At 43.1% G+C, this 23,833-nt stretch overlaps 1 protein-coding gene across 6 annotated transcripts in view; it reads right to left on the bottom strand.

Moving 5' to 3' along the window:
* Window positions 1–20,346, bottom strand: part of LOC145357096 (homeodomain-interacting protein kinase 1-like) — a 119,947-nt gene extending 99,601 nt beyond the window's left edge. For 2 of the 6 annotated variants that reach the window (XM_080210210.1, XM_080210207.1), the window contains exons 1-3: window positions 19,694–20,346; window positions 6,106–6,447; window positions 2,758–2,801 (exon numbers count right to left, since the gene is read on the bottom strand). The gene's annotated coding sequence lies outside the window, so the exon portion shown is untranslated. Of the gene's footprint in view, window positions 1–2,757; window positions 2,802–5,843; window positions 5,877–6,105; window positions 6,448–19,693 lie in introns of all 6 variants that reach the window. The other 4 variants (XM_080210212.1, XM_080210211.1, XM_080210208.1 and 1 more) reach the window with 3 other exon arrangements.
* Window positions 20,347–23,833: the final 3,487 nt, after the last annotated feature.

Below are 23,833 nucleotides of genomic sequence, written 5' to 3' on the forward strand. Positions count from 1 at the left end.
TGTCAAAAAAAAAAGGCAACGAGTTTATAAATCCTCCATGGTTAGACACAAGCTGTATTTATGCACAAAACTGTAGATATCACAACACATAGTCAAACACCTTAATGAATACATCTCAGAAAATTAACATTTTCAAAATTTTCTTTCTGGTTACAAGCAAGCCGTGGACTAGACAAAACATAAAAACATAAGAAATAGGAGCAGGAGTAGGCCATCTAGCCCTTCGAGCCTGCCCCGTCATTCAATAAGATCATGGCTGATCTGAAGTGGATCAGTTCCACTTTCCCGCTCTCTCCCCATAACCCTTAATTCCCTTGTCTGTCAAAAACCTATCTACCCTTGACTTAAATATATTTAGCGAGGTAGCCTCCACCACTTCAACAGGCAGAGAATTCCAGAGATTCACCACCCTTTGAGTGAAGAAGTTCCTCCTCAACTCCGATCTAAACTGGCACCCCCCCCTTATCTTGAGGCTGTGCCCTCTAGTCCTGCTATCCTTTCTAAGCGGGAAGAATCTCTCTATCTCTACCCTATCCATCCCTTTCATTATCTTATACGTCTCTATAAGATCCCCCCTCATCCTTCTAAACTCCAACGAGTACAGACCCAGTCTATTTAGTCTCTCTTCATAGTCCAACCCCCTCATCTCTGGTATCAGCCTAGTGAACCTCCTCTGCACTCCGTCCAAGGCCAAAATATCCTTGTGCAAGTGCGGCGACCAAAACTGCACATAGTACTCCAGCTGCGGCCTCACCAGTACCCTGTACAGTTGCAGCAAGACCTCCCTGCTTTTATATTCTATCCCCCTCGCTATAAAGGCCAGCATACCATTCGCCTTCTTGATCACCTGCAGACTGGGTTTTTGCAACTCATGCACAAGGACCCCCAGATCCCTCTGCACCGTAGCATGCTGCAGCTTTTTGCCCTTTAAATAGTAATCCCTCCTACTACTATTTCTGCCAAAGTGGATAACCTCACACTTGCTGACATTTTACTCCATCTGCCAGGTCTTCGCCCACTCGCTCAGCCTATCCAGATCCCTAAAACAGTTAATTTACGTATGTTTATTCCAAAGATGAACAGAATCGAAGTGTTCACAGTACTGATTGGTAACTGAAGTGAAATTTGCAAATGTATTCCCAAAGTTAACCAAAGTAGTTTTATCTGTGGACTTTTCCCAAAAACTTCAAATGGAAGTAAAAGATTTAAATATATTCAGTACTAAATAATTCAGCAAATGCATTTTGTTTCCAGAAGTTTGTAAATCAAAAAAGCTCCTTCAAAGAACCAAGAATAACTTTCTCAATGAAATATGCAGCAGTGATGTTCATTAGGTCAAAAATAAATGCATATGTATAGATTTCATTAGTATGACTTACTTGCAAAAATCAGAATGCGAACTGACCGTTTTTAGAAAATTCAAATGCAACAATCACACAGATCTCACTATCTAAAAGTAATATGTAGGAATGTAGTATTAAGTTATAGAAACCAAAATATCTGATATTTGACCTCTATATGGAGTTTTCAGCTAAGGTCAGTCCAATTGATCTCAGTGCACTGAACATAGAATAGATGGAATTTTAAAAAGTGTACTGCCTCCACCATCATATATCCTACTGTCAATCACTGTTTAAACTCACAGATGAAGATGGTTATTTGATTGAAGTGTCATTGCCCTGTCAGCACTTGCTGAGTCATAACTCAGCTGGAACAGTATTCCTTAGCAATGAGAAAACTACACAAAATGACAGGAGAAAAGAAATCTAACTTTTGCTATTTAGTGCCATATGCACTGTGTTAAGTAGGAAAGTAGGATCTGAGCAACACTGAACTTATTGATCATACGTTGCAGAAAGGATGCAATGAACTTCAGCATCTTGGGCAGGGGTTAATGCTCCCAATGGCTCCATCTGGAAAAGGCATATGTGGAAATGTCAAGATCGTGTCCAATACAATGCTGTCTCCCCTCTCCCATTACTCCAGATCCACACAGAGTTGGTGAAAAATGGAAGGATGCCAAATCCTATGGAACCATATACTCATGTAATAGAAAAGTTTTTTGCACCTGTAGAAATGTGTTGTTGCTTTTAAGAAATGCATTTGGTTACCACCTTCCCCACTGCAAAGCACACATTTGCTATTCCTTCATTCTAGTAACTCAAGATTGCAATAATCTAACCCACGGTAAACATTTACTGAGTTATTATATTTTGGCGTCATTTCCATCGACAATGCATCTACAATACATCCTCAGCATCAGAACATGATGCAGTTAGCGTAAACGCAACTGCATCTAATAACATGAAACTGAAAAAACAGACTAGAGAATTATAGTTCCAATCCACTTCATTTTGAAATCAGTTCTGGTCTTCATGTCTAATTTCTCTAATTCACACTAATGTATGTTAACTTGGAGTGACTTCGATATGTTAACTTGAAGCAACTTCGATATGCACTTTTTAAACGAAAAGAAAAGTATTAAAACCTGTTCAAAACTCAAATTTACAATATTCAAACATCCAATATTAGAGAGGGAATAAAGTTGCAAATGCTAGAAATCCCAGTGGGCTTGTTAACTTCTGACAGGAAAAAGGCAGTTTTGATGGCCAGATTGTATGTATCCCCTGAATGGGATGATTTAAAAGGGGAATGCATGCATATTAGGAGGGCCTGCAAAAAGAAAATTGTTATTAGTAGGAAAGTTTAATCTTTATATACACTAGGTAGAATTAACAGCACAGCACAAAAACTTACTTGATTTGTTCAGGATAGTTTCCTAAAAGCAGTGCGTCTTCAACCTGACGATTTTCAATAACAAATCAAAAATAGTTAACAATTGAGTAGTGAATGGCCACATGGGCAATAGTGACCACATACAAGTGAATTTATCAAGTTTAACGGGAGAGAAAGGATAAGTGTAAAAGTTTTCATTTGTAAACTTTGGCATTTGAAAGTCTGCAAAAGATTAATCCTGAAGGAATGACAAAGTACAACTAAAATAGGGTGTGAAAAACGTAGTAAATTTATAGATCAAAAGTAAAAGCAATTTGTGGATTACAAATCAAGTCCATGCTTCCGAAATGCAAAATGTGAACTTGAGTAATACAACCACATTCTAAAAATGTTGTTAGGAGCTTACACAAGGTTGAAAAATGACAGGAATGAAGGATGGGAGGATTACAGAAAGCAACATGAAAAGTTATATAAGGGAACAAATTAAAAAAGCTTGCAAGTGTTATCACAGCCGAGTTTCTTTTTATTGCAGAATAAAATGAGAGAGATGGGTGCAATAAAAATAGATTTAGATAAAAGACTTGCAACATTGAGCCTATGCCGCTTTTAGATTGCCCTGGAATGTATAGCTTTCCTAAGAGAGGTGAGGCAGAGCATCTGCACGTGAAGTAGGTACAAGCCTGCAGTGATATCAACGCTCATGGAGGAAAATTCTTGTCTTTCCATTCCCCAGGACTTCCAGTTGTGAGGCTGGAGATAATAGACTGTCTCAAAATGCCACCAGCAGGTTGTAACTAGATAGACCCTGCCAGGGGTGGGCCTGCACTTGGTGCCCTCTGCTTGTATTAGTCGCCTAGGACAAGGAATGGTGCAATGCATTTCAAAAGTGCTGGAAGGAGGATGGCGGGTTAGAAAAATGAACCCCATAACATTCAAATAATTTCAGGGATAGTATGATTAGAAGGCAATTACTGTGACCTTTTACTCAAAAAAAAAGAAAGGGACACACCAAGCTATTACAAATTAGGTTAAAATCACTGTAATAACTTACTTTGGAATCCATCATCGGGGAAAAATGGGCACACTGGTTAGGGAGTGCCATTCTAACTAATGAGTTTTTTTTTGACAGTAACTGAGGTGACAGATAAACGGAAATATGTGTTTATGAATTATTTTAGATACAGTTGCATACAAAATTAAAATTGAAGTTCAAAGAATTTGGTAGCTGTACAACATGCATAGGGGATAGTTTGGGCAGAATTGAAATGAAAAAGGACATTCTTATACTGAGAATACACAACAAGAGGACACAATCTTTTAATGTGGGCTAAGCCAATTAAAAGTTAACCCACAAAAACTTGACCAAAAAAGGACATTAATAATGTGAAACACATCACTCAGCACCATCCTGGATCTTCCATGACTGTCCCAAGTCCTGACGTCCTGGGATGCATTTTGTCACGGAATTCAACTGCATTGGCTAGTCTTTGTGTTTGCATGTTTGCATATGTTTTAACCAGGATTTCATGTGTGCATGTGCCAGCCCCAGGAAGTGTTGTGATTTGTGCTCGGGGGGTTATCAACACATAATTGGGGTGGATTACATTACCAAATTTGCACTGGGTCACAATGATGTGGTAGGTCCCCCTGTCTTCCCCTAACCCTGCCAATTACAGGTTATAGGGCATTGGTGAGGCCGCAGCTGGAGTACTGTGTGCAGTTTTGGGCGCCGCACCTGCGCAAGGATATTTTGGCCCTGGAGGGAGTGCAGAGGAGGTTTACTAGGCTGATACCGGAGTTGAGGGGATTGAGCTATGAGGAGAGGCTGAATAAACTAGGCTTGTACTCGTTAGAGTTTAGAAGAATGAGGGGAGATCTCATTGAGACGTATAAGATGATGAATGGGATGGATAGGATAGAGGTGGAGAGACTCTTCCCGCTCAAAAAAGACAGTAGGACTAGGGGGCACAGCCTCAAGATAAGGGGGAGGCAGTTTAGAACGGAGTTGAGGAGGAACTTCTTCACTCAAAGGGTGGTGAATCTCTGGAATTCTCTGCCCGTTGAAGTGGTGGAGGCTGCCTCGCTAAATATTTTTAAGAAGCGGGTTGATGGGTTCTTGATAAGAGAGGGGATTAAGGGTTATGGGGAGAGGGCGGGAAAGTGGAACTGAGCCACGACAGATCAGCCATGATCTTATTGAATGGCGGGGCAGGCTCGAAGGGCTAGATGGCCTACTCCTGCTCCTATTTCTTATGTTCTTATGTAAACAAATCACCACCCTACACACCACCACTCTCCCCCCACATCACCCATCTCTGTTACATGTTCGCCAAGAGTTTGCTGTCTTGGTACACTCTGAAAGGCTCAAAAATGGAACAAAGGATTGCCATGGCTAGTTAAATTAGTAGATCCAAATGGCCTAATCCAACTCCTAAGTTTAAGTTTATTTATTGCTTTAACAAGTAGGCTTACATTAGCACTGCAATGAAGTAACTGTGAAAATCCCCTTCACCCAATTTGACAGTTTTAATTTAAAAATTTCTCCTAAAGCTTTGCAGTATCCAAGTTTTTTTTTCTCTGTAAGCCAGAGCAATTTAAAGATGAAATTATAATATTCAAAACAATGTGCCCATTAAATCACATACATCACCAGCTTCAAATACTAACATATGCTTATGTTTCACTTGAGATTTATCTACCAGGAGGATTTCCTGTGCTACCAGAGGTAAGGGTCACACTTTGGACATCCACACATTAACTTGCCAGGTGCTCATTAACCAGGTGTGTATTTTCAGCATGTTCTGTTCTTATTTCAAACATTCAACAGACATCAGATCTTTCAATTTTTCAGATATTGAATACGCGTATTATACTTAAAAAGTCAACCTGGTTCAAAGGGTCCAAAGAAAAACTGCCCAACCGACCCAGAAAGGCACAAGCGGGATAACAGTGTGAATTTCAACTTATTGGAATGTCTGCTAAGCAATGTCTCACTGCCCTGAGCAAAGCACAGCAATGCCCTTTGTGTCAAGGGTACACAATGCTGCAAAATAATACATTATGCATTACCTGTTCTATAATTCTCAATTGAAAAAGAATATGCTTACCATCTGAGCTCATACTGTTACTGTTGAACCAACCTTTATTTAAAAAAACATTATAAAAGAACATTACCATCAACAGTTCCACGAGAGCTTAACATTACCATTATATGCAGCTCTTCATTTATTGCCATCTTAAAACATTCAGTCACCATACAGTTACTGCAGATTTCTGGTCTATCTTTTTGGCTACCAATTATCTTAATACTAGTCCCACAGAGATGCACTAATAAAATAAAACTACTCAAATGAAGGCCAACACACCCACCTTGTACAAGCAGTCACGCCACCAAACCCCACCAGCAGCTCTTGTCACAAAGTTCCTGAAGTAGCCAGACTTCCTCCAGTCCTCAAATCCTTCTACACCAGCCAGTTTTCTCCCAGACCAGATCCACAACACAAATCTTTTCCTCTCAGTAAGTACTGTTTCCAGTCCAAGCAACTCCGCCTCCAAGGCAGCTTTTCATTAAACAATTATAACTCCTCCAAAACAGTAGTGGGTTCCTTCCTTACAAATGATGGTTCCAGAATTATTCAAAAGGTTACTTCAGCTTCTGTGCACTTCTCTTGATGCCACCAAGATCAGTCTGCCTTACTTTCCAATAGAAACCTGTGTAAAGATTAAAGAAAACTTTTATTGAAAAAAATCTGTAAATTCTGTGTAGCATTGGAAAATGGTGATTCATTCTTGTTAACTCAGTTGTGGAGTATACAGTACTTTTCCACACTACAACATTCATCAAGTTAATGCCACAATTTCTCATGGTGTAACTTTTCTGGGCAATTTTCTAATAGTTCCATGTGCCTTGATGTCATGTTTTGTTTATTTTCATTTCCTGTGACTCACTGCTGCTTTTTGACAAGCTACTAGAGTTGGCAAGCTACTAGATTTTTTCACCCACCCACAGTGGGAAGATGCACATCAAAATCTCCTCCATCCCTTGTTGGGCACTGGGTGGGGGGAAAGAAGAGAGAAAGTTAATCTAGTTCAAAATAGCACCTTACATGTTTTTGTGCTATGTATAGAAGCTCAGTTTCCTCACACCAACCATTAACACCCAAAATACCCTGAATTTTAATTTCAGTTTCAAATAAAATCAAAGATTGTTGATTTGTTAACCGTTCAATAGTAATTTTTCAGCAGTAACAGCCTAACCCAAATGACCAGCACTCCCATTTTCAGTGATGACAATAGGACGATGATATAACCAGAAAGGTCAGACAGAGGCTTTATAAATGTATTGCCATGGGTAATTTGAAATGTTATGCAAGACTGTCACCATCCTGCTTCAAAAAGGGCATTACATTGGGAGTGCTCAGGGAGGTGGGGGGGCAAAAAACCCCCCACAAATTTAAGGAGATGCACGTGTTAATGTTTCTATGCTGTTGGTTGAAGAATAAATTTTGACCATAATGCCAGAGAATTCCCTAGGCTTCTTTGAACAGTGCCATGAAATCTCTAACATCCAACTGAACCAGTGAAATAAGACAGAGGGTTTCAGTTTAATATCTCTGCCAAAGAACCATACCTTCTAATTCAGTTTTTAAACAATACCTGGAGTCAATCTAGGATTATTTGCTCAAGTAGAGTTTGAATCCACAACTTATGACTCAAAAGTTGAATGTCATACCAAATGAGCTAACGTGATAATTCTATTATGTTGGAACTGACTTATTTTTAAAACGTGATTAGCATTTGGACCAAACTATCTAGTGAAGTAGAAGACTCAAAGATATTAGGGGTATTCAACGTACAATTTAATGCTTGACTTGGCAAACTGGAGTACCAGAGAGAAGAATTACTACAGATTAAAGAGGCTTCACATATCCAACCTTTTCACCCTGTATTTTTCATTTACAATCAAGAGTGAACAAAATCAATAACAATTTCTAAGTAATAAGCTTGCCAAGGCTCTTCACAGAAAAATCATAAGTCAAAATACAAAGAGATATTGGAGAAGATGGCAAAAAGCTTAGTCAGAGATAGATATTATGGTGTAGCTTAAAAGCAGGAAAGTTAGAGGTACAGGGAAAGAATTCCAATCCTTCAGACCTACACGTATGATGGGACAATTAAAATTGATAAACTCAAAAGGCTACAATTAGAAAAGCACAGTATCCTGAAGAATCATAGGGCTAAAAGAGTTTAGAGATAGGGAGAGGATAGACCACAAGAGGTGTCTGAAAACAAGGATGAGATTTTTAAACAAGGCATTGTTAAATGCCAGTGTACGTCAATGATTACCAGGATGATGAACAGCGTTTGGTGCAGTTAGGACACTGTAAACTTGAATCATCCAAAACTTTGCTGCCACAGTAGAATGAGAGTGACAGGCCAGAAATGCATCAAAATAGTCAAATCTGGAGGTAACAAAGGCATCGATACAAAGCTGAAGCAGGTAGAGACAGGCAAAATTATGGGGGTGGAAGCAGACAAGCTTACAGATCAATGGGATATGTGGTTGAAAGCCCATCTCAGGGTCAAATACAACACTGAGGTTGTGATCAGTCTGGTTCAACCTCATTCAGTTGCCAGAAGGGTGGACTCAGTAGTAAGGGATCAGTTTGTGGTGAGGACCAAAGACAATCACATCAGTCCTCCCAGTACTGAAGTTCTGTAATAAGCAGTCACACTGTTTGTCTACTTTGCCTACTGGCCTTTCTCCAGTGTTGTGGAGTACTGCACCTTTAAGGACTGCGTTGACTAAAACCATTTATAACCTTTATAACCAAGACTAAAAATAGTCACAAGCATTGGAATTAAGTACAGCCAATTTACTTGTTTATTCACAGCCCTTAAATACTATGATGCTGACACACCACTTTCACCTGATGCCTAGGACTGCAACATTCAAGAAGTTCCCAACCAAGCTGGCAAAGTCTGCAATTACAGGTACTGCATGTGCACCATACCATCAAAAGCTCTTTTGCAATTTTGCAACAAACAAACATTTAAGGATCCGGAACATGGATAATTCAACAATGTTGCACAATCAACTGCAACTGAAAGGAAAAGCATAATTCAGTACAACAAAACCTAACACAGTGAATGAACAGAGGAGAGAATTCAGACAGTAACTAAACTTTACAAATGTAAATATTAAGTTTCAAGTTTTATTGAATAAAAAAATCTTAAGGGTACATTATCCACCCATTATGCCAAAACATGGCTTCAGGTTTTATATTTCAATGCATGACAGAAAAGCCATATAAACAGTGCAAAGGCCAGTATCAACTTCTGCAATCCAACTTACTTTATTTTGGTGGTGAATCAACTTTCAACTCTTAATTAGGCATGTTTCTATCCTTAATAACATAGAAATGCTGTCTTCACAATTAAATACAGCTACGTACAGTAAACATGGTCCCTTTATATGGTAGAACAAATTCTACCAATATAGTGGGATATTGCTGGCTGTTCACAAGGCTTAAATTGCTTCTACTGCAGCAGTCACTGTAAGACAAGAGGTGGCTTTAGAACTCAACTGCTGAATTTCAGCCATGTCCTCAGCATGCTAACTAGTGTACATATTATGGACGAGTTTTAACAAAATACAGATGAGAAAGAAAATATGAAGTTTGGGAGTTAGAGGAATAAACACACCCATGTTATTTGCAAGTTAATGTGTTACTTTGTTTTTTTACTGTCGAGAAAGATATCAGGCAGTAACCTGCACTAACAAGTTAGAGTGGAATTTCCCAGCAGTGTTCCAAATCTACTGATCAGTAATCATAAAACAGCACAAATACCCTGACAATTCACAAATGATCTTTTCCTCAACATTGCAAAATATTTATGAAGCTTTATAGCTTTTAAAAGGTTTAGGGAACTTACATATTTATCTTGTTCCATATATTCACAACAACACAACATTTCTTTGCCAGCGATCCTGGCTCCACGTACTAAAGAGTTTTTTTCAGATCTTCTATTCAGAACTTACTGGACAATGATACTGTGTCAATTTCAACCTAACACTTAAAAACAGTACACAAGTGAAGAGGGTTCTCAAAGTGCATACTTCCATCATGCCGTGTTAACTCAAATTTCATTACAATTACAATTCCTTGAGAATTTCTCTGCCTGGTTGTTGCTCTGTAAGACCAAGTTGGAAAAAATACATTTTTATTAAGAGCATCCACCTCACTGAGGTGACTTCAGGCCAATCCACATTCAACAACTTGCTCTGAAAACTCTGCTCACATTTTGACAGCCATGACAATTCTATGATTCTATTAAAAAACTGCATCATAGCAGCTGAGACAATTCACAACATTCTAAAACAATTAGAAATGTTCTAAAGAAACAATCCACTGCGTTCCAAGAAATGTCAATTCACCCTATTGCCCAATATTAACAGATCCTTTAAAAAAATTCTAGGATCCAGACCTCCATCACGTTCTTTCTTGGATATCTGTCTACCACATATCATTGAAATAGACCCATTAGTTTTTGAGCTACATTGCTTATAGACATACTAACAAACAAAGGCAAAATTGTTACCTTTGCCCCAAGGTAATCGATGCCTATAATTGATAAAAACTGATGTTGCTCATTCATCAATGGAAATTTTAGCATTGTCTTGAATAGTGCAGCAGATTTTGAATAGGATTTAGAGGAGAGCCACACAGTATGAAGGAGCTGAATTAGCAATGTGGCTGCCTATTGGACGAATTTAGCTTACATTCTTCAATCAGTAATGCCAGCCCCCTTGCTGGCTGTACATAAATTGCAGTGACACTAGAACTTAAAATGCAGATAAGCAGGAAAATTTCAATCTCCATTTAACATTTAGGTCAGCTGACAAATTAATATGACCAGCCATGGCTCATCTGCTGCTTCCATTGCAAATAAATCTCAATAAAGCTTCTTAAAAATGGTGGTATTAAAATTATTACACAAATTCAGCATACAACTTGGTATATTAACCAGGTTACCAATGACAACACCCACTCAATTCCTTCTCAACAAGGTTTATGCAAAAATACTACTTAAAAAAGCAGAAGATGGGTGAAGGTGAAGTGACTCAGACTTCAAGTTGCTATGTAGGTTGCATTGGACTGTTTGTGCAAGGTTATGGACAATTATTAATTATTTCAATGTTTGTTGACGAGGGTTTTTAAGATTCATCACACTGCAAATTCTTTGCACTGAAATGTACAGTTGGAATCCTAAAGACTAAATATTATAGCGTAACACTTCAACTTCTGTCAATATAATTATCATAAGGGTAGTACTTCTTAACCCAAGAAATAGAATTGAATATAAGAAACATGTTCAGTCTTTAGGTACAACATAAAGACACTGCTAAAAATTGTACTGGCAAAAATGTAAATACAGAAAGGAGCTATGCTAAGGCTATAATCGAATTTTGCACATAATCTGTCACACAAACCTCAACTTACTGTTTGCAACTTGCTCTCTCTCACCGAATCCTCATATCCAAAATAATTCAATGCATATAATCATGAAGAAGTCATGGCACTTGTTCTTGAGTATACAATTAATGCTACTCAAGACACCCTACCTGATCTAGCGGCATGTTTTTAAAAAAAGATTCTGCACATATTTCCTGCATCAGCATTTTAATATCCTAACTCCAACCCTAACTGCTACTAACCATTCTGAAACATTAACAGTACAAAAATGAACACTGATCCTACATAGATGTAAATGAACTACATTCAGCTACCCATTGCTGTGCAAAAATCAAAGGAAAAAGGCCCAAGAATACAAGCAGATTACACAATACATTTTACAATTTTAAAAATTTGTGCCATTACTGTACATAAGGTTGTTGATTATGTTTTATTTCAGATGGTAGTATCCATAGCCAATTAGTGGGCTCTGCATTTAATCTTGCTTTCTCAATAACAGTATTCATTATCCAATAAATTGGTGGCTCTGCCTTCTGCTGCCTAGGCCTCAAGCATTAGAAATCCCTCATTAAACCTGTCCACCTGACTTTCCTCCTTTAAGATACTCCTTAAAACCTATTTCTTTAACCAAACTTTGGCCATCTTCCCAAATGTTGCCATCTGTGACTCAGTAACAAATTTTGCATTATAATGTTCTTGTGAAACACCTTGGGCAATTTTATCACATTAGAAGTACGACATTAATACACGTTTTAGTTATAAACTTCATTTCTGATTAACTGTACTAGTGCAACTAAGGGCTGAGCAGCAGCCCCTTCCAATAGCTAGGTGGGCAGCAACCTCTCTCAAAATAAATATGGACAAGAAGCCAGTCATCATCCAGAACAAAGCAGCCAACAGATTTACACACCACCCACTGCTTAAACATGCAGCAGGTAGCATTAACAAAGGGCACTCCAGCAACTTGTCAAAGTTCCTTCAACAATTTCTCCCAAATATACAATTTCAACTGCCTAAGAAGACATGGGTAACAGGAGCATGGGAATGCCACCAACAGTACATGTGCCTCATGAATTTTAAAAAATCAAAAATGAGTTATTCTATTGAATATTTTCAGAACCTACAATCTTAACATCTTTAACATTTTTGTTAGAAGAATTTAACTGACCACTGAAACTCATAATATGCTATAGTAATGGAGAACATTAAGAAATCTCACAACACCAGGTTAGAATCCAACAGGTTTATTTGGCAGCACAAGCTTTCGAAAACTCACTCCTTCTTCAGGTGAGAACATCAGTGGAGAACATGACTATCAATGGGGACAAAGTAGAAAAGGGTCGAAAGCTTCAAGTTTTTAGATGTCCAGATCACCAACAACCTGTCCTGATCGTCCCATGCTGACACTACAGTTAAGAAAACCCACCAACATCTCTACTTTCTAGAAGACTAAGAATTTTGACATGCCAGCTACGACTCTCACCAACTTTTACAGATGCACCATAGAAAGCATTCTTTCTGGTTGTATCACAGCTTGGTAAGGCTCCTGCTCTGTCCAAGACTGCAAGAAACTACAAAGGGTGACAAATGAAACCTAATCCATCACGCAAATAAGCCTCCCATCCACTGACTATCTATACTTTCTGCTGCCTCAGAAAAGCAGCCAGCATAATTAACCCCAGACATACTGCCTTTGAGAAAAAGATACACGAACCAATTGATTCAACAACAGTTTCTTCCCTGTTGCCATCAGACTTTTGAATGGACCTACCAGAAAGCTGATCTTTCTGTACACCCTAGCTATGAGTGTAGCACTACATTCTTCACTCTTTCCTGTCCTTCTCTATGAATGGTATGCTATGTCTGTAATGCATGCAAGAAACAATATTTTTCACTGTATACTAATAAATATGACAATAAAAATTACATCAAATATTAACATTTTTACAAAGAGCCACTGGGCTAACACCAACTGACTTTGAATGCTTCAACTAATAGGAACTTTCAATCTTATTGTACAACTGACAAGACAGGCTGATCTGGCTTTAGCTTACTATAACTAAAACCTAAACAACAACCTATGTTTCTATAGATAAGCATATGGAACTTAGTAAGATAGAAGGTTATAGGTAAGCCTAGCAATCTCTAAGGTAGGGACATGTTCGACACAACTTTGTGGGCCAAAGGACCTGTATTGTGCTGTAGTTTTTCTATGTTCTATGTTTCTAAAAATTCTTTGGCAGATTATTTTTACCACATCTTTAACCCTAAAAATTGCAGTGGTAATGTTCAAATGCATATGTTGACTTATTTATTTTGCAAAAGAAAAACAGAGTTTGCATTGTTGAAAGAAAAGTCCTGTCTACCCTAAAATATTGTGCTAATTGCATACCATCAGATTTGTAACTCACCATACATGCAAATGAACTACTTCTCTTTTAGATTCAGCTGAACAGTTATTTCAAGAGTTGGATCTGCAGGTGTAATCTGTTTCGTTCTATAAGTACTTTGTTGATGGGTAAGATGCCACATGCAGTTGAACTAATCAGCAGTTTAAGGTTAAATATGGCTCTGAAATCCTATGGGAATCTGTCCCAAGTTGAAAAATGTCAGAGATCAAAAGCTACTGGTACTACAGAAGGTCAAAATTCTGGTCAGATTTTCACATTCCAGCAACCAAGTTGCAAAACCAACCAGTGTTAAATTCTAGCTTATTTTTCAATCCTCAAACTGAAACTACACATAATATGTGAAAAAAACTGTCCCAACTGAAGACAAAAAAGTTTCATGTAAAGAGCCATAAAAAGCACAATGGAGTCTTACTGTAATTTTGGTGCTGTGTTTATTCAAATTGTGCTGGACAAATACTGCTGGCATTACCTTACTGCCTCTCTACAAAGCTATGTTTTACATGTATCTGTGTGAAGAGTAATGTCGATACAGAAAGCCATTTTTCAATTGTTACTAATGGAGATCATTACTCCTGCAGCAGCTCTTCTCAACTGATGATAGCCAATGCTGTCAGAGGACAGTTTGCAGCATGCCAGAGCAATCAAACACAGTAGCATCATAAGTATATTGAAAAAAAGTACATCTTAATAACAGGAATAGTGGGTTTATTTGCTCACCTAAGTGTACTCCTTGGTATCAATTGATTATACACCAACTCCCACCAGGGTCTGTACGCATTAATTAACTCTCACGTGTAACCCCTCCACTTAAAGCCATTTTCTACATACAGGAGTGTATGTATTTTCTCTTCATACTATTTTATTTTTCCTATGTTTCCCTTTTTCTTGATATCCTGCCTAAGTAGTTACTCTTCAACTAGCAATTACAGTAGCCTTTTTGCAGACCATTCGACTGCAAGGGCATCACAGTGGAAATGAATCTACACTTGTCCTAGATACGCATTCAAATATTTTTGCATCTCTTTTCAGTGTCTAAAGTGAAAAGACTGTTTTATGCTCGTCTCCTTAACCTGGAAGCATATTGTAGTGCCTCTACCTTCATTCAAGCAAAGATCACTAAGCTACCTGGGTAGTACCAGAGTTAATTTTGTAATTTCAGTTAAGAAACTTTAAAAACTGTAAAGTGTACATTTTATATAATTGTAGAACATAGAACAGTACAACACACTCCAGGCCCTTCTGCCTTCGATGTCGTGCCGAGCTATGTCCAAACCCAAGATCAAGCTATCCCGCTCCCTATCATTCTGGTGTGTTCCATGTGCCTATCCAATAACCACTTCAAAGTTCCTAAAGTGTCCGACTCCACTATCACAGCAGGCAGCGCATTCCACACCCCGACCACACTACGAGTAAAGAATCCACCTCGGGCATCCCTCATATCTCCCATCATGAACCTTATATTTTTGTCCCCTAGTAACTGCTACATCGCCCAAGGAAATAGTCTCTGCACATTCACTCTATCTATCCCCTTCGTCGTCATATAAACTTCTATTAAGTCACCTCTCATCCTCCTCCACTCTAAATTGTAAGCTTACATCAAATCAAAACACTGTTTAACAACACTCCCTGAGGCAGACCTGTTATATAAATTATCAATGTCTCTAATCTAGTAGCCATATTAAATGGTCAAAGTCCTTACGGTGTTATCCAGTATACAAACGCCTTTGCCTTTGATTAATTTCTGCAGCCAAAATCACAAACATGACTCAAACAACTGTACATGTGCATATCACATACGTGTAATCATTCTGATATTGGTATGGATAAATGCGTGAATGAAATTTGTTTGGGACAGCTCAGCAATTCCAGAGAATGGTGGACAACAATGTAGATTCTTTTATTCATAGAACTCAATCATTTTCACATCTCACAATCCTTCAAAAGGACTATACAAGCAACTGCTTTATGTCTATGCAACAGAGAGGTCCACTGTATCAGACATGAGCCTATATTAGGACCTTATTACAACAGGACCTGACAGCCTACTTCATTTGCTACACAATTTGATTTACTTCATTTCCATTTAAACTCAGAATTTGTTCTTAATAACACACATTCATCTTGGAACTCAATGTCACATTAGGCCGAACGAATTCAGCAGATTCCACTATTAGAAACTCTCAACTATGCTAAACATAGCCACAGGCTGTCTAACCTTGTAAACTATACACCCACCACAAGAACAGCCTATAGAAAACACATATCTAATAGATGTTTTTCCAGTTAAGTACAACAGTATGTTTTCTGTAAAATACATATTATTGTCAACATCCATACAAAAGTAGTATTCTTGGATAGTGACAAGCTCCTGTTAATGCAGTAGAAACTTTATTCATAAATTACAAACTAACCTCATCGGACACAAACACAGATAGGCTTCAACAATTACAATGACAGCAAGTTCAGTAAAGAGAAACCCCCAATAACTGTTGTTTTCAACCTTACTCACAAAGTGACAAAGAACAGGGTTAAGTTGGCCTTGCCTCTTGATGACCCTTGCCTCTTGATAAACAATATACGAAAAACAATTTTCACACTGTACCCGAGAAAATGCATTCCAGCTGAATACTTGTCTTCCCCAGCCCAAGTCCAAGGGCAGCAATTTAATAACAACTGCTACATTTTCTATCCCACAATCTGTTTTGGATTAACGTATATAAAAATGTATACAAGCTGGCAAAAAAAAAATCAATTGGTGATGCAAATGTTAATCCATAATAAAGATATTTAATATCAGAGTTCAGTCATAACTCTCTACATGGTGTTACTTTTGGTCCGTAATCACTACTGTGTGTTGACCGTATTGCCAACAGCATTCCGTAAATATCATTTCCAAAATGCACTGAAAAAAGTTAGGTCAGCATTACCATGGTAAGCTAAACTAGTTAACGAAGTTCAGTGCCTCAACTTTGCACCCAAGATATGATGTCTTGCTTGGATCTTTAAGTGCCAAATTGTCAGAATGAATCTAGAAAACAAATTCTCAACACATTAATATTTAAATAGCTGGATGAACAGATAGAGAAGTTAGGGAGTAACTAGCTAAGAGTAGAAAAACATTTATCATAAAATACCAAAGACACATGGGATTAATGACACCTTTATCAAAAGCACGTTTCAATGCTATCTACACAAATGCTAAAAGGTATCAACACATATGTTCATGGTTTGAATGATTCTGGCTGACAAACTTACAAGCCTGGGTACAGAAAGACAAACAAGATTGAAGGGTTCTCAAATTCAAGACTAGCTGCTCCATTGTTCACAGAATCAATACCTTACACTGAGTCTAGAAATCTATAACTGACCTGTGTGAAAAATCCAATAATTCATAGATGCAAATCAACATTAAATGGTCAACAGGAGCAAGGACTAAACCAGACCTCGAACAAAGACATGTACATTTACAGTACATTACAGAACAAACACATCCCAGCATCAAAGGGCACTAAAATGTACAAAACTAGTCATCTATTTCCTCACTTGAGAAGGGAGGGGAGGGGGTGTTGTAAAGGGAAATACCTTCTCTACTCACTGAAATGACTTTGTTACAAATGACACTTTCCCATCTGATCCCAGCAAATCTAACAAATGGATTGAGTGGGTGGGGGAAAGAGAGAGTTTGAAATCAGAGCTAGTAAATTTGGCAACGATGCCCCCCCCCACCTCCCCCAATTAAGTAAAGTCGAGTCCTGATCCGGGGAGAAGGAAGGGGGGGGGGGGGGGACTGGTGAGTATGTGGGGGGTGGGGGGGTAAGTATGCGGGAGGGGGGAGAGACGGGTGAGTACGCGGGGTGGGGGGGGGAAGAGACGGGTGAGTATGCGGGGGGGCAGGGAGAGACGGGTGAGTATGCGGGGGGGGCAGGGAGAGACGGGTGAGTATGCGGGGGGGGGGCAGGGAGAGACGGGTGAGTATGCGGGGGGGGGCAGGGAGAGACGGGTGAGTATGCGGGGGGGGGCAGGGGGAGACGGGCGAGTATGCAGGGGGGGGCAGGGGGAGACGGGCGAGTATGCAGGGGGGGGAGAGACGGGCGAGTATGCGGGGGGGGGGAGACGGGCGAGTATGCGGGGGGGGGGGGGAGACGGGCGAGTATGCGGGGGGGGGGGGAAGACGGGCGAGTATGCGGGGGGGGGGGGAGACGGGCGAGTATGCGGGGGGGGGGAGACGGGCGAGTATGCGGGGGGGGGGAGACGGGTGAGTATGCGGGGGGGGGGAGACGGGTGAGTATGCGGGGGGGGGGACGGGTGAGTATGCGGGGGGGGGGGGAGACGGGTGAGTATGCGGGGGGGGGGGGAGACGGGTGAGTATGCGGGGGGGGTGGGAGAGAGACGGGTGAGTATGTGGGGGGGGCGGGGAGAGACGGGTGAGTATGCGGGGGGGGGCAGGGAGAGACGGGCGAGTATGCGGGGGGGGGGGGCAGGGGGAGACGGGCGAGTATGCGGGGGGGGCAGGGGGAGACGGGCGAGTATGCGGGGGGGGGGAGACGGGCGAGTATGCGGGGGGGGGAGACGGGCGAGTATGCGGGGGGGGGAGACGGGCGAGTATGCGGGGGGGGGGGGGAGACGGGCAAGTATGCGGGGGGGGGGAGACGGGCGAGTATGCGGGGGGGGGGGGAGACGGGCGAGTATGCGGGGGGGGAGACGGGCGAGTATGCGGGGGGGGGGGGGAGAGACGGGCGAGTATGCGGGGGGGGGGAGACGGGCGAGTATGCGGGGGGGGGGAGACGGGCGAGTATGCGGGGGGGGGGGGGGAGACGGGCGAGTATGCGGGGGGGGGGGGGGGAGACGGGCGAGTATGCGGGGGGGGGGGGGGAGACGGGCGAGTATGCGGGGGGGGGGGGAGACGGGCGAGTATGCAGGGGGGGGGAGACGGGCGAGTATGCAGGGGGGGGGGGAGACGGGCGAGTATGCGGGGGGGGGAGACGGGCGAGTATGCGGGGGGGGGGGAGACGGGCGAGTATGCGGGGGGGGGGAGACGGGCGAGTATGCGGGGGGGGGGGAGACGGGCGAGTATGCGGGGGGGGGGAGACGGGCGATTATGCGGGGGGGGGGGGGAGACGGGCGAGTATGCGGGGGGGGGGAGACGGGCGAGTATGCGGGGGGGGGGGCGACGGGCGAGTATGCGGGGGGGGGGAGACAGGTGAGTATGTGGGGGAGGGGGAGACGGGTGAGTATGCGGGGGGGGAGACGGGTGAGTATGCGGGGGGGGAGACGGGTGAGTATGCGGGGGGGGGGAGACGGGTGAGTATGCGGGGGGGGGGGGAGACGGGTGAGTATGCGGGGGGGGGAGACGGGTGAGTATGCGGGGGGGGGGGAGAGATGGGTGAGTATGCGGGGGGGGGGAGAGACGGGTGAGTATGTGGGGGGGGGAAAGAGACGGGTGAGTATGTGGGGGGGGGAAAGAGACGGGTGAGTATGTGGGGGGGGGAAAGAGACGGGTGAGTATGTGGGGGGGGGAAAGAGACGGGTGAGTATGTGGGGGGGGGAAAGAGACGGGTGAGTATGTGGGGGGGGGAAGAGACGGGTGAGTATGTGGGGGGGGGGGAAGAGACGGGTGAGTATGTGGGGGGGGGGGAAGAGACGGGTGAGTATGTGGGGGGGGGGGGAAGAGACGGGTGAGTATGTGGGGGGGGGGGAAGAGACGGGTGAGTATGTGGGGGGGGGGGAAGAGACGGGTGAGTATGTGGGGGGGGGGGAAGAGACGGGTGAGTATGTGGGGGGGGGGAAGAGACGGGTGAGTATGTTGGGGGGGGAGACGGGTGAGTATGTGGGGGGGGAGACGGGTGAGTATGCGGGGGGGGGGGAGACGGGTGAGTATGTGGGGGGGGGGGGAGACGGGTGAGTATGTGGGGGGGGGGAGACGGGTGAGTATGTGGGGGGGGGGAGACGGGTGAGTATGTTGGGGGGGGTGCGGATATTTTAAATGTCTCTTTAATCCCCTCTCCCCCTCCCCCAACAGCTGATGGGGTTGGTGGGGGGGGGAATCGCGATCGGTGGACGGAGGCTTACCTGGTGGCAGAGCCCGGGGCTCAGTGCAGTGAGGGTGAGAGAAGGCCCGCACAGTCCTGAGGCCAGCCAAGCATGTTGTTTGTTACTGCTGCTGCTCCTTCCTCCTCCTGCTGCTTCTTGCTCCTCTTCCTCCCTGTTGAAGGGGAGATGGTGGTGGGTTGGAAGCGGGAGGGGGGTGGTGAAGGTCCGGGCTTGGACTGGCTGGTTGTCAACAACAGGCGAGGTAGCGGAGCGGCAGGGTGTGAGAGTCAGGCCGCATGGCCTCGCTCCTGGCCCGGGCTGCTCTGTGGCCCGAGCTCGGCGATTCTCTCTCCTTTTTTTTCCTCCAATTGTTTTGTTTCTGCGCCCCCGGCGCGCGACCCGTGCGTGCGCGTGACCCGGGTTCACCGGGGGCGCGCACGTCGTCGCGCTCGAGGCCGCCCCGCTATCGAAGCGCCTGGAAACCAGCGGCAGCGGCGACAACACCGACTCGCCCCCTCATTTACACTAAAATTAACTCTTCTCCCCTCCTCCCAACCCACCTTGGGCCGGCTACATAAAAATATATTTTGAAAACATTAATAAAATTCGTTAAAAACCAGGGCACCGAGTGACATGCCTTTCCCATCCACCCCTCCCCTCAGACTCCAGACTCCGGCTCCAGCCAGCCAAGTCGATCACCTACCGCATCGATTCGGAATGGCATGCCGGAAGTCCCGCCCTCTCCACTCCTGCCGCCCGCTCCGATTGGCCCAGGCAACATCCGTCTTCCCCGTGCGTGAGCGGGTTCGAGCACGGACGTCATGACATCAGAGGAGGGGAGGCCGCACGCACGCGTGCGTGACTGCCTGCAGCCGCGCTGCCGTCTGGGAGTTGGTGTTTTCCACCCTCCTCCTCAGCGCCTCATCTCCCCAACGCATAATGACAGAGGCTATGATGGTATTACCAATGTCAATGCAGTGAGTCACTTAGCAGCAGGGAGTTTTGACTCAACTCAATCACTTGACTCATTTTTTTTGAAAAGAAAGGCACTGAAAAATCAATTCAAAATTAGAAGTTGAAAATTTTAAATTATAATTTTAATTTGCCACTTCATTCACATTGGGTTAGTCAACCCTAATCTTTCAAAAGCTTTGCATCAGTACCTTTGATTAATCAGGGATAAGATGGTTTATCATCACTTTTGGTAATCACAAATGACATTCCTTAAGACTTAGCCTCTCTGCAGCCTTCCACACAGCTGACCATACCAACCTGCTCCCGTGTGCCCCACCTCTGTTGTTCAGCTCTAGTCCCAGGTTCCGCTGTTATAAAAGCAAAATACTGCAGACGCTGGAATCTGAAACTGAAATAGAAAATGGTGAAAATCCCAGCAGGTCTGACAGCATCTGTGGAGAGAGAATAGAGATGACGTTCTGACAAAGAGTTATCCAATGGCTCTGACGAAGAGTCATCCAGACTCGAAATGAATTGGTATTCTTTAGACAAGAAGCACAGGCAAGTAATTATGAAATCAAATGATATATTGGCTTTCATTACAAAGGGATTCAAGTATAAGAGTATAGGGCCTTGATGAGGTCACGGGTTGGATATTCAGCCTGGAGTCAGGAACCCAACGCCCAGATCATTTCCAGGTCCCAACCCTGCAATGCATCAGCATCAAAGAAGTGAGATAATTTTCCTATGCAAAGGGCCTAATTTGCCCAGGGCTGAGTTGACCCCCAATGAGAGGTGTCAGGAGCATCCTGGCGATGGCACCCAGCAACCAAGGACCCTCCAAGATAATGGTAGAAGCCACAGTCATCTCAGCCACAAAGAGGGGCAAGGGAACAGACTGCCTCCATCCTCAACCTCAATCATGGGGGTGGGGAGCATCTTGTAGAAGTGGGTATGAATACCAGGCACCATATTGTTAGTTACACTTACTGATAATCTTTTCTCGATTTGTTCATTTTTTTCCAATGATAATTGCTTATGTTTTAAATCAAACTTGTGTGTTATTAATCCTTAACATCAATAGGGAAATGAAGGTGGGGGTGGCTGAGTTTTATACAGTTCCATGGTTTCTGATGTAGGAATAATGTAGGTGGTGGAATTGCCATTCTCAGTAGGAAGTGAACCTATGGAATTCTCTACCACAGAAGGTTTCTATGCTTCTGGTTTTTGGATGACAATGGGATTCCAAATCCCATCCTTCCGATGCAGGCTATTTTCTGTTTGATGGAAAGTGAGTTACACAGTCATTAGTCATAAGGCTGAAGAGCACTCAAATGAAATATTGCTGAATTAGTGTGACCCTTACTGCCATGTCAGCTTGGTGATCACCATGAGCCCTGAGACAGCATTGTTGGCCTTCTATCAGTGCCTGGAGACTGGGCACTCTGGACCACCCACTTCATCCCACTTTTCGTTCTCTTCTTCCTTATTTCCATCCTCTGGTGAAGACTGGTGTTCCAGTCCTCTTTGTATAATCATGTTGGGCACACATCAGATAACCACAATACACCTGGCTGGCTCCTACCTGAGGGCACCACCCAAGTGGTCAAAGCAACAGAAGCGCATCTCCGAGATGCCATTGGTCGATTCAGTGCAGGCTTGTGATAGGAGATGGCACTGTTTCTCTAGTACTTCTCTCTATCTGGGTACTGGACGGAAATCAGGAGCCATATCCTCAGAGGCACCCAGCAGCCACCCATGGCAAGTAGATGTTGGCCTGAGGAGATGTCGCACCTGGGATTCTCATAGGATGAAGAAATCATGACAGGAGCCGAGCACAGACCTGTGACTCTGGAACAGCTGGATATACCTGATTTGTCCAGGAATCCAGCTCAATGGACTTTTGATGCCTTGATGGCTGCATGGGTACAATCGATAGCCCACTGGACCTGAGGGAACTTGGATGGATGGTCTGCCCTCCCATCAGCCAATGAATAGCCACTTAAAGGCCTCTTCCCACACTCACTGCAATTTGCTCCACAGTGGGTGGAAGCCAAGTGGGAAGCCTGACAGCTTGCCCTGCTTGGGCTGGTGGCAGGCAAGAGGGGGGTTACCTGTTTCACGTGAATCCTGGTGGGCCCCCGTGCAACGTAAAATTCGCTTTTAAACAGTAGCTCATTCTGTCCACAACTCAAACCATTTCTTTAAATGCATAATAGCAGCTCAGAGTTGCAGCCATTACATCCAGTGCTTTCCAGTTTCGACAAGCTTATTCAGTACTGAGCAGGAATCAAATCTTGAACCTTCATGTATGGGAAAAATGAATTTACAAAATAAACTTTACTCTGCACAAGGAAAGGACAACAGGTGAATGAATGTATTAGCATCTCCAATTTCTGTCCCCCCCCCCCAATTCCTACACCAACCTGATTTTGCTGCCCCTTCATTCTTGTCAAGTCAAAATCCACAATACAAACACAGCCCTTATCAAAGTCAAAAATAGCACCCTGTGTGACTTTGATAAACATAGAAGCATAGAAACTAGGAACAGGAGTAGGCCATTCAGCCTTTTGATCCTGCTTGGCCACTCAATATGATCATGACAGATCCTCAATCTCAGTGCTATTTTCTTGCTTTCTTCCCCATACTCCTTGATGCCACTAACATCAACAAAACTATCTCTTTCTTGAATATATTCCGTGACTTGGCCTCCAGAGCCTGCTGTGGTAGAGAATTCCATAGGTTCACTACCCTTTGAGTGAAGAAACCTTTCCTCATCAGTTAGGGGAGAACATCATCACTACTTATCCAGGTTTCACTCAATGCTGCCATTCACAATGAGCTGCTGGTTGGCATAAGTGAACAAGTCCCATTTCTTATGTTCTTATACATTTAAGATCGAGATCTACAGATTTTTCATCTCTCAGAGCAGGTGGGAGAATGGAGCTGAAGCCCAAGATCAGCCACTGATTGTATAGAGTAGCAGAGCAGATTCAATGGACCATGTGATCTACTCTTACTCCTATTTCTTATGTTATTAATAGACATTCTGGAGAAGGGTGGTAGTGAAAGCTGCTCCAGTGACAGAGGCTACAGGGTCAACATTGGAAAGGGTATATTGGATGGGAATTAGATTGGTAAGATTAGTCCCCAGCAGGAGAGCAAATGGCAGAGTGGCATAAATCGACCAGCAGATTCTGGAGATTCAGAACTCAATGGCAAATT

Source organism: Carcharhinus amblyrhynchos, chromosome 22 (genome assembly GCF_965287045.1).
Source record: "Carcharhinus amblyrhynchos chromosome 22, sCarAmb.v2.hapA, whole genome shotgun sequence".
Lineage (NCBI taxonomy): Eukaryota > Metazoa > Chordata > Chondrichthyes > Carcharhiniformes > Carcharhinidae > Carcharhinus > Carcharhinus amblyrhynchos.